The sequence below is a fragment of the Rhinopithecus roxellana genome, chromosome 16, assembly GCF_007565055.1.
Source record: "Rhinopithecus roxellana isolate Shanxi Qingling chromosome 16, ASM756505v1, whole genome shotgun sequence".
Lineage (NCBI taxonomy): Eukaryota > Metazoa > Chordata > Mammalia > Primates > Cercopithecidae > Rhinopithecus > Rhinopithecus roxellana.
Window position 1 is genome coordinate 79,338,408 of NC_044564.1, and position 12,162 is coordinate 79,350,569.

Consider the following 12,162-nt stretch of genomic DNA (forward strand, 5'->3'; position numbering starts at 1 on the left):
CCCTGAGAACTCAGCATTCCATGCATCCTCAGGCTTTTTCTGCAGGCAATCAAACCCAGGCATGGGCTCACCAGGGTACCAGCTAGTAAACTACATCCACACAGCCAGGTTGAGGTACCCACTTTAGAAGGGGACTCTGGGACATGTAGTACAGTGACCATTATCTCTCGGTTAATGGAAACTTGACTCCCAGCCTTTAACTCTGACAACACATGAACCACCCTGGAAAACTGGCCTTGCCAGTTTTAAAAAGACCACGGATCCAAGTTTGAGACAAGTATTTTCCGTGGCCAGGTGGACAGCTTCAGCTGGGTGTCTCAAGGGCATCCAGTCCATATATTGATAATATATCAATAACAACAAGGATCATAGCAAATACTTCTATATATCACTTATTCTACAATATTAACTCATTTAATCATCGAAACAACCCATGAGGTAAGTACTGTTATTATTGCTATCTTAACAGATAAAGAAGCTGAGAAAGGTTAAGTAACTTACCCAACAACAATCTGGCAAGGTAGGGACTGTGGAGCTCATTTCACAGAGGAAGGAAATGGGTTCACTGAGGTTAGGTGACTTGCTTGCAGAACCAGAACTGAAACCCACCTCTGCTGGCTCTAAAGCCTGTTTCCTTTCCAGGTCTCAAGGCCTCTCCAACACCACTATTTCTGTTAAGAGCTACATCTTTCTCCCAATCACAAAGTCCCAAATGTCAGCATTGCCTTGGGCAAATCCCACTGATTCTGTCTCTGGAATGCCTCCAATATTAACCCCTTTCTCTGCACTCCAGTGGTTCCTGCTTTACCTCCCACTTTCATATCGACTTTTGTGTGGACCATCTCAAACTGATTTTACATCCTACATTCTCTTCCCTCTCCACTCTACCCTCATGGAAAATTACTCTTCTTTAAAACACAGTTCTACAAAATGTCAACAGCAGAATTTCCATGATATTGGTTTTTTCCCCCTTGTTCTCTTCTGTTTATTGAGTTAAAGGCATTGAGAGTATATTCCTTTTGTAATAGGAAAAAAATGGCAGAAACAAAACACTATCTAATGATGTTAAGTCCTGTATGTATAAAACTCATCAACACTATTGCTAACCACATAAGTGAAAACTCACTGAGCTGAAATATTCAAGACTTTTTACAAAAGAGAGTCAAAAATCTATAATTTGTTCAATCAGTATTTCTTGAGCACTTGGTACACTAGGCTGGGTTTTCTGTAATGAACAAAAGATATAACTCTTCTCTTAATGGAGCTTACAGTCTGGTGGGGCAGAAGTCATTAAACACACATAAATGACATCCAATTACAAATTGTGCTGTGTGCCAAGAATGAAAAGAACAAGTGCCACAAGACAGGACAATGGGCAAGAGCTAGTTTCGGTGGTGGACCCAGGAATGCCTCTTTGATGAAGATACTTGTGCACAGAGATTAGAGGGATTCAGGGTGGCAGCATTAGAAGCAAGTCAGAGTATGAAGAACTTCCAATGCAGGAGGACCGCTAAGTGAGAGGACCTGTGTGTAAACCTGTAAGCCAATACCTATCTTTTCTAAGCACTGAAGTTTCATTTGATGAAATGTATTAAGGCTTTTAAGAAGAAGATCTGGAACAAGAAATCCAAACAATTAATAGGATAGAAAATTAATCACTTCTGCCTCTGGCTCAAATTTGAAGCATCCTTAAAAGCATTATGGAGCAATGAATAGAAATAACTTGCTGTGTCTTGAGTAATCACATCCCAAATGAATGGAAGCATAAGTGGATCAAGCCTAACTAAAGCTAGTCCTGTGGCATCCAAGTGTCAGGGTTTCATATTCGATTAAAACTTTCACCTGGCATTCAACGGCCTGCTTTCTGATTAAATTCTAATTTTCCAGCTGTATGTTAGTTAGTTCTGGTCTTCTAGAGATGAGGAGCAGAAACCCACCCAGGTTAGTGTGACTCTGGGGAGAAGTGGTGCTTTAAGAATTTAATGGCAATAAAGAAAATATGAAGTTTATATGAATCTAAACAGGAGTTAAAATAGGACTTGGCCATGTATAAACTGGAAAAAGACTCAAGGCAGCTTAAGAATGCTTAGTGTTGGGGCCGGGTGCAGTGGCACACGCTTGTAATGCCAGCACTTTGGGAGGCTGAGGCAGGTGGATCACTTGAGGCCAGGGGTTCAAGATCAGCCTGGCCAACATGGTAAAACCTCATCTCTACTAAAAATACAAACATTGGCTGGGTGTGGTGTCACATGTCTGTAATTCCAGCTACTCAGGAGGCTGAGGAATCACTTGAACCCGGGAGGTGAAGGTTGCAGTGAGCCAAGGTCTCACCACTGCACTCCAGCCTGGGCAACACAGCAAGATTCTGTCTCAAAATAAAATAAACAAATAAATAAATAAATAATTCTTAGTGTTGGGAGGCAATTCTCAATAATGTTTTTATAAGTCATGCCAGACTATATTTTCTGGGATATTTCCATAGCAAACAGCCTAGGAAACTAGAGATAGTGTTCCCCTGCAGATCAGAAGGCACATTTGTTTCCTGATCAGCATAGTAAAGACAGAGAACATCCCCTGCCCAGAGATCTGTTTACATTCCAGGGTAATAAAGTTTATTACCCTGGAATCCTCTGTCTCTGGAGGGGAGGATAGGCATGTCTCCTTATAAAACTGGGGTTTTCTAAAGCTCAGTGTTGCTTAGCTGTGAAACAGACCCCTATGTGCACAGTATCCACCTAGGCCCACATCCTCATCACCTCCATGAGACCTGGCGGGCCCAGGGAGAACTGATGATGCAGACATAATACTCATGCTACCTGATGTACCACGAGTAATAAACTAAATAGGTGCATTTGGGTTCATTATGTCCTTTCCAGCTGATCTAGTAGCTTTCCACGCTAAACTGCTCCTTAGCGGCTGCTTGGCCACCTGACCCTTAGAAGCAAGAGTTCGAAGACTTTTCACTTTTGTGTATGCCATTAAAATGACTCAACTATTTACACAGATTTTTCATGTACATCTTTCTCACCCTGATGCTATGGTCTCTTCTCTGCTTATTGATTCTGCTATGATATCATCATGGCTTCTGCCTTTTCATAACTTGGTCTTGCTCATGGTCTTTTATGTGCATCCTTGTAGATTTCACTTCTGACTCTCTGATAATCTTTACTTCCAAAACCAAACTTCTGAGAGAAATAACCTATTGGGCCAATCTGTCCCTGAATGGACAGAGATTTTCAAGGCAGGCCAGTCCCTAGGTCTGCCAGTATGCAGACTGGCTCTCCTTGAGTCAGGTGACCATCATGATGATTATTTATCTGCTGTTTCAGTCTCACACCTACCCTACTACATTCTGCTCTGTGCTTCCCCTGTAGCTGGAAGTCTGCAAACAACTAACTGATTTCCTATTATGTTGTATCCATGGGAGGCAGAGGAGGGAGAGCATCAGGCAGAATAAAGAGAGACTTTCCTGCATTTAGCTCTAACATTGTGATAGCTGCTGTAGTAACAGTAAGGGTAGGGGTGACTCAGAACTCTAACCATATCACCTAACTCAGCACAACATTCAACCCAGCGGATATCAAGGTACACTGCAAATATAATGTTTTACACAGAGATCCAAGATTGGTATCACATCTCTCTTTTTTATTTATTTATTTATTTATTTTTGAGATGGTGTCTTGCTCTGTTGCCCAGGCTGGAGTGCAGTGGTGCAATCTTGGCTCACTGCAGCCTCTGCCTCCCAGGTTCAAACAATTCTCCTGCCTCAGCCTCCTGAGTAGCTGGGACTACAGGCAAGCGCCACCACACTCAGCTAACTTTTGTATTTTTAGTAGAGATGGGGTTTCATCATGTTGACCAGGCTGGTCTCGAACTCCTGACCTACCTTTAGGTAGTCCACCCGTCTCTGCCTCCGAAAGTGCTGGGATTACAGGTGTGAACCACTGCGCCCTGCCTGGTGTCACATCTCTAAAGGGGTCATGGCATACTCATCAAGTAGCACTGACAACCAAACAGGATGCCCCTTTGCTTATCTAGAACACTACGGAATGTGGTCAGCACAGAAGGGAGACAGTGCAGCTTACATAATGTACACATTTCAAGGCTGCCTGTGCTCACTTATGTCATGCCAGGGCTGACAAATTGACTGGCATAGGGCTATACCATTCCATGCCAGGGGCTCAAAATTGTTCCTACTTATTCCGGAAGGACTGGTAACTTACACAGACTAAAAGATGTTTCAAGTGATAATATCTAGTAGGGATTTTAGATAATTATGGCTCCTACTGTAGTTTTAGAAAATGTGAATACTGCCGCCAGGTCTTCTTCCTGGCCATTTTGGGTTTGCTTTCCAGCTTTTCTCTGGTGCTTCATACTCACTTTTTGCACTGGCATAGCCTTTTGTCAACAGTATTTCCATTTACTTCTACTAGTCCATCTTTCTCTTTCACTTGTGGTTTTCTTCCCTTGTCATTTAAGCATTCTCAACTATGCATAGAAATCCAACAGAAGCCTTTTGTGTGGGGGATTCCCTTAGTCCCAGGCAGTCCTGAAAGCAGCAGGTGCCCCTGCAAAGGCTTCTGTCAGACCTTAAGACTTATACTCAGCAGCTGCTAATCCTGAGCTCTCACTCTTAAAAAGCCGTAAAATAGACTTCAATCAAAAACAAGTATGGTGGGGGTTAACTCCTTCATCTTGAGCTCAAGCCACACTTGCCTTGAAATTTTCCAAAAATTCACTAAGCTAATTTCTCTCACCATGGAAAGAGAGAAAGGCTATGTTGCTGGTATACAATGCTGCCTGTGATGGAGGTGGTGAGGCATACATTTCCCTAATCAGAAGATAAAGGCTAACCATGTATGTGGGTGGGATGGGGGTTGGAGGTAGCTTGCATGGCACTGGAGTTACAAGTAGAAGCACAAATTTTCCTGGCTGGAAACAGGCCCCTAGAGGGAAACATCACACCAAATAAGGACATAATTCTTTTTTTTGGTCCAACAGGGCACGAAGGCTCATTATCATATGCCAAGTAATGTCCACGTATACAAGAATACACAAACTAACTTCTTATGTTATCAATACAAATGTGTCTCTAAAACAGTCATGTAAGCTAAAAAAGAAAACAACCATTTTTTTTTTTTTTTTTTTTTTTTTTTTTTTTTTTGAGGCGGAGTCTCGCTCTGTCGCCCGGACTGGAGTGCAGTGGCGGGATCTCAGCTCACTGCAAGCTCCGCCTCCCGGGTTTGCGCCATTCTCCCGCCTCAGCCTCCCGAGTAGCTGGGACTACAGGCGCCCGCCACCTCGCCCGGCTAGTTTTTGTATTTTTAGTAGAGACGGGGTTTCACTGTGTTAGCCAGGATGGTCTCGATCTCCTGACCTCGTGATCCGCCCGTCTCGGCCTCCCAAAGTGCTGGGATTACAGGCTTGAGCCACCGCGCCCGGCCAGAAAACAACTATTAAACTTGACTTTATATTGTTTATGGATTCATTCGTATATATAGTAAATGTTCTTTAAGATGGTGAAACAAGATATGAGGACAGCTACTTAAAGTTCAAAAGAGCCAATGTGCCTCTTTTGCACCATTGTGAAATGGTGATACAGCCAAATTTCAATCCATCAACACACTTCCCCTCTGCATTGCACACACAAAGCATCACCTGGCTGGGCCTCTTGTTCAAGGTCTCTGTAAAAACATAGAATTCCATAGCATTACTTTAATAGCATATGGTCCAATCCCCCTACTACAGATGGGTAAACTAAGGCTCATGGCTTCCGTGAGCCAACAGGTATAGAGGACCATGTATCAGGCGAAGTTCTAGACCCTGAGGAGACAAAGATGAATGAGACACAGTCCTTGTCCTAAAGGTGCTCATGGTTTAGTGAGAGAGATTTAGATACACACACACACACACACACACACACACACACACCCCTGCAATAAAATATTAAAAGTATGATTATGTGTGTTTGTGGATTTATGAGATTCCTTGCAGATTAAGAAGCAACTAATAGTGTTTAAGAGAGGGAGTCACGAAGAGTTTCCCATAGGAGATAAGATTTGAATGTGGGCCATTTAAAGATCAGTAGGAATTTGTCTGGTAGGAGACAAGAAAGGGCATTTGAAGCAGTGGAAAGAGCATGTGCAAGGACATGTAGTGTGAAAGCACCTGGTCTCTTGGGAAGGAAGCGAGGGTGGCTCAGGGGTTGGGAGTAAGGAGTGGGAGAGGAGGTCTAGATGGGCTCCATGACTTGCCATAAGGTCCTACAGCAAAATAGCTCCAAAGCCCACCAAATTAGGTTCCTTGACACTCACTCCAGTGCTCTTTACACTGGACCTTGATGCTTTTAGCACCAATAAAATGTAGCCATGTGAAACTAGAATCATTTTTAACATAATAAATGCCATCGATGCTGTAGGCACAATGGGTAGCTTAAGAGAGGGTCTGAGGAAAGCCCAGAAAAGCAAATTTGAAGGAGAAATGTAACAACAATGACACCTACCAGAATAAAAAGAGTATTTATCAAAGCCCTAGATAGCACATCATACAACTATTTTTTTTTAATTCAGAAAATAAAGGATACTAGGACAGAGGAAGATGATAATAATAGCGATAATAATTGCAACAAATGGTCCTAGTGTCTTATACTTTAAAAAAACCTCCTTTGTACATATTATTTCTTCAGAAGGATGAGATAATTATGTAGTTGGGATAAAATTAATATGCAATCCATAACTAAAAAGAAGAAGATATATTATTTACAACTGTTCATCTGAAGCTATCACTGTTGTCAAAATATAAATTAGATGCCTTCATGATGAGGAATTTGGCACCAGTTTCACATAAGCCAGAAGGTTAGAAAAATAGAAAAACGAAGTGTATTCATGTTACTTACTAAGGGAAAAAAAGTTTTCTTCACAGATGATGGGAGGCTTTGAAGTTGTGCAAGAGAGCACAGCAACCGACAAGGAGAAATGAGTGTGCAGTGTACTGTTACAGCATTTTGGGGCCCACATTGAATTGGGCATAAGTCTATTTTCTGTCCAAAAAATGGTCAAACTGTTTATTTTTAGAGATTACAAGAAGACATATATCAGTATCAACCATCCTTTTTCCATATTCTAAATTAGAAAGATAATTCCAAAGGCCGGGCGCGGTGGCTCAAGCCTGTAATCCCAGCACTTTGGGAGGCCGAGACGGGCGGATCACGAGGTCAGGAGATCGAGACCATCCTGGCTAACACGGTGAAACCCCGTCTATACTAAAAAAAAATACAAAAAATTAGCCGGGCAAGATGGCGGGCGCCTGTAGTCCCAGCTACTCGGGAGGCTGAGGCAGGAGAATGGCGTAAACCCGGGAGGCGGAGCTTGCAGTGAGCCGAGATCCGGCCACTGCACTCCAGCCTGGGCGACAGAGCGAGACTCCGTCTCAAAAAAAAAAAAAAAAAAAAAAAAAGAAAGATAATTCCTTAAAAATCAATATAGGCAGCCAGGCACGGTGTCTCATGCCTGTAATCCCAGCCCTTTGGGAGGCCAAGGTGGGTGGATCACAAGGTCAGGAAATAGAGACCATCCTGGCTAACATGTTGAAACCCTGTCTCTACTAAAAAGACAAAAAATTAGCCAGGCGTGGTGGTGGGCGCCTGTAGTCCCAGCTACTCGGGAGGCTGAGGCAGGAGAATGGCGTGAACCCGGGAGGCCGAACTTGCAGTGAGCCGAGATCGCACCACTGCACTCCAGCCTGGGCGACAGAGCGAGACTCCGTCTCAACAACAACAACAACAACAAAATCAATATAAGCATTTGCCTATGTTCTAAGCACCTTTATTTGATATCACTAATTTTATAGGCATATCTCTTTTAAAGTCCTGTCTGAGATACCTAAATGGAAAGTAGTTTACTTACTTCCCTGCTCAAATTGAGAATCCTTGTAGCGAAGAACAAAGAATTTTGCAAATGAGATTTGAGAGTAGAGAGGGACGTCCATGACATCTTAAGAGCAAATTGCAGGGTAGATGCACATAGCTGTTTGTGCCTGTTTGTATGAGGAAGGACAAAGCTGTGGGAAAATATGAGCCAGTTTGTTGATGCTGGTTCCCACTGTGGGGTAAAAATGAAGGGGGAATTACGGAAGATATTAACTGTTTCTTCATATATCCACATAAGGTTCACACCATTATAATGATCATAAAATGTCACACTTTTCCTTTAATTGAATAAAAAAGATAAAATAGAAAAAACTTGACCAGAAAAATAAACCCTAAGAATAAAGATTTTTTAAACACTAAAGAATGGATCCACCAAGCATTCCCTGAGCAAAATGCATTCCACAGCAAAGAAATAGGCCCAGGTATCAAACAGGTAGTCTGCCAGCCAAATGCTGCCCAAATGACTCCCAAGGTGAGGTCTACCTAAAGGTTTTCAGAAATGAAATTCATCTAATATTTAACACCACAAATCAGCAGACCAATAGGATTTAACCATTTACCAAAATTGCATCTGGGAACAGATAGCTGCCAGGCATGCTAGCAGGTTTAAAGCAATTACTAATTGCATCTGCAGCAGAAGGTAATTAATTCCAGTTTTAGAGCTATTTGGGTTTAATGTACTAACTTTGTCATGAAACTGACAGATAAAAAGAAACTAAGTATGAAGCATGCTTTCAGGGATATGTCTCCAATATTTGGGAGTCTGTGTGTGTACTGCAGGGGAAAGCACAAAGCTTTGGAACAAAGCAATCCTTCATTTAAATTCTGGTTCAGCTATTATTTGCTGCGTGGCCTGGACATATCCCTTAACTTCTAAGAACGTCTGTTTTCTAGTGTGCAAAATGGGGATATTACTATCTTATAGGCTGTAAAAGGAAATGAGTAAGATCATATACTAAACTACTTAGCAGCTACACTTGGCAAGCAATAGACACATAATACAGGAAGCTATTATTACTAAATCATTCCAGTACACATTGATCAAGAGTGGGCTCACTCTGCTCAATGTATGTAAGAACATACATTTGTTTTTTTTTTGTTTTGTTTTGTTTTGTTTTTTGAGACAGAATCTTGCTCTGTCACCCAGGCTGGAGTGCAGTGGCGTGATCTCGGCTCATTGCAACCTCTGCCTCCCGGGTTTAAGTGATTCTCCTGCCTCAGCCTCCCGAGTAGCTGGGACTACAGGCACGCACCACCACACCTGGCTAATTTTTGCATTTTTAGTAGAGACAGGGTTTCACCATATTGGCCAGGCTGGTCTCGAACTCCTGACCTCGTGATCCACCCACTTCGGCCTCTCTAGGTGCTGGGATTACAGGCGTGAGCCACCATGCCCAGCTAAGAACATACATTTGTAACAGTGCCACCCCTCCCTCTATTCCACATAAGAGTTGTGATCATGTGACAAATTTTGGATCCTGAAGATCTTGTTAAAATGCAAATTATGATTCAACAGTTCTGGTTGAGGTGATGCATTTCTAATGAACTGCTGATGATGCTGATGCTGCTAGTCTGTGGGACACAATCGGAGTGGCAAGGTCCTCGGGTAAAACAGCTATATATTAAAATAAAATGGGCCAGGCAAGGTGGCTCACAGTGTAATTCCAGCACTTTGGGAAGCTGAGGTGGGAGGATCACTTGAGTCCAGGAGTTTGAGACCAGTCTGGGCAACCTGGTGAGACCTTGTCTCTACAAGTGATTTTTAAAACTTAGCTGGGCACAGTGGCATACACCTACATTCCCAGTTATTCGGGAGGCTGAGGCAGAAGGATCGCCTGAGACCTGGAAGTCAAGGCTGCAGTGAGCCATAATTGTACCACCACACTCCAGTCTGGTGACAGAGTGAGACCCTGTCTCCAAAATGAATAAATAAATAGATAAGCAAATAAATAAATAAATAAAATGAATGGAGCTGAGGAAGTCAGGAGGGACTGTGAGGCAGGGTTAGCTACTCCATCCCTGTTCCTGCATGCCTGGGGGAGATTTCCACCATAGCTCATGCCACACTGTATTCGTTTTCCCATGCCTGTTCCACTAGTCTGGGAGCTCCTTGAAGACAAGGAACCCATCCTGATGACCCCAAGGGACTGCTGAACTCAATTCAGACACTCAATTCAGGCTATGTGTAAATAAATGAATGAAGTAATGAATCCATGAATGTATGAAATTCAGGTAATGAATGAAATTGAGGGAAATAACTGTTGGTTAGTGTATTAAAGTCTAAATGGGTTCAAATTTCCTATTTCTGAATTACTGGACTAACTTCAGATATTACCAGTATTGAGAGTATTAAGTGATTTATTGAGTTTGATATCCAGGCAAGAGAACTATCAGGAAAGATTAATCCTGGACATTCACTTTAGAAATATAAAGTTTCAAGAGTTCCCTTTACTGTAACCCACAAAAGAAAGACCCAGAACTCCCTTCTCCTCTCAAGGGACATCTCCTATCCTGAAGGAACAGTAAGTACAGTTCCCAGCATATCACCAGGACAACATCTCTTACAAAACAATCATGCTGGCAGCGTATTATTGTAATTAGCATAGATTCCCTTCTAAAGCATGTAGAAGCGTTATCTCTCTATGTTATATCAGTTTAAAGGTTCTCTAAGCAGTATCACTAAAAACAAGCAAAAAAACTCTCATTACTTTTATGACAAAATACAGCAAGTTTTCCAACTGAGTTGTCACATCAGTGTCCATTTTTACAATTAACTCATGTTGTGTTTACATGCTTAATCCTACTGCAGGAACAAGTGGAGATTAAATTTGTCAAGTAAACCACTGTAGCAAAGTCTGGTTTTATTGCCAGGAGTGAGAAACCTGTTAAACTCAGAAGGACCACTGAAAATGTTAAATTTCATTGGACAACAATAGGAAGCACTTGCCCAAACATAATCTATTTACATAGCATGCATTCGATCACAGCCTCAGGTTCTTTGACTGGTCAGTTCAGGGCCTGCCTTCCTATGGCTGTTTTGTTGCAAATTGGGACGTTATATACGAGGACAGTATAATATCAACTTCTAAACTTCTCTAGGTACATGTAAAAGTTTAGTTCTACAGCCTAAATATTAAAAAATCTGGATATGGTTAACTGTGGTTCATCTCAATACAGTAATAGGACTCCAATAAATATGAGGCATTCCATTTATAATAGGGAAACTGTAATTAGGTGTTTTAAAATTTAGCTCTGTTTTAATCAAGTCATCCCAAGCAGTCCAACATATTAGTCTTTGTCAGTAAAGGAATCCATCCACTCTAAACTCTCCCTAGGCTTCTGAAGAACTTTAAAATTGTTCATTAATTAATGCTTTCAGCACTCCTGCGGCCTCATTATGCTGTTGTTATTAAGCATTTTATTTTCTTGGTCCCAAGGGTTCCCAAAGCAAATACATGTTCCCCAGCAGACATTTATGTTTTCCTCCAGAAGAGTTGGTTTTCCATTCATGATCTAAAACAAATGTTAATTAAAACGATGGTTAATATGGCCCACACTTTTCCCAAACATTTTCAAAGTTGGCAGCATTCCACTCTCCTCTTCCTATATTCCAAGAAACTCCAGCAAGTAATTAGTCTTCTTCATAGAGTAAAAATATCTAGACAAAAGCAGTCAAAGAATATTCTGAGTAGCTTCCCAGAAAGATATTGTTAGAAAAGTTCCCTGTTTGAGGCTCTCATACATCATCAGAAAGGTTCAATTCCTACCACCTTTGTGGAGGTCACTTTAAAGGCCAACTATCTTTTCACTGACAAATCACTTCTGGGAAATTTTCCTAAGGAAAAATCACGGATTTGCACAAAGCTTGGATGTGAAAGCTTGTGAATGTCTTTATTACAACATTGCTTATTATTTAAATTCAGAAAAACCTAACTTCCCAAAAATCATGGAGTATCCATATTATGGAATTCTATATAGACGTGTGAAAAGCTTTAATAAAATATTTAAAGATATTAAAATATTTATGATTTAGTATTATACACATATAAGCAGACAATGAAGAATAATTTCTAGAATTATCACAATTTCCTAAAAAATATAATACATATTTGACTGTAAAGAAATAAACTCACAACTTAATAACAATTACGTCTAGGTTCGGGTGATTTTAATTTCTTTTCTGTACTTTCCTAAATTTTTGTAGTTTTATATGTTCTAAATTAAATATACATTAC

General features: G+C 41.2%; 1 protein-coding gene across 2 annotated transcripts in view; it reads right to left on the minus strand.

The window, feature by feature from the left end:
* MOB3B (MOB kinase activator 3B) overlaps positions 1-12,162 on the minus strand; it is a 206,080-nt gene that overhangs the window by 160,613 nt on the left and 33,305 nt on the right. Inside the window, exon 1 of one of the 2 annotated variants that reach the window (XM_030920141.1) lies at positions 502-535. The exons of the other annotated variant lie outside the window; for it this stretch is intronic. The gene's annotated coding sequence lies outside the window, so the exon portion shown is untranslated. Of the gene's footprint in view, positions 1-501; positions 536-12,162 lie in introns of those variants that run through there. 2 annotated transcript variants of the gene reach the window in all.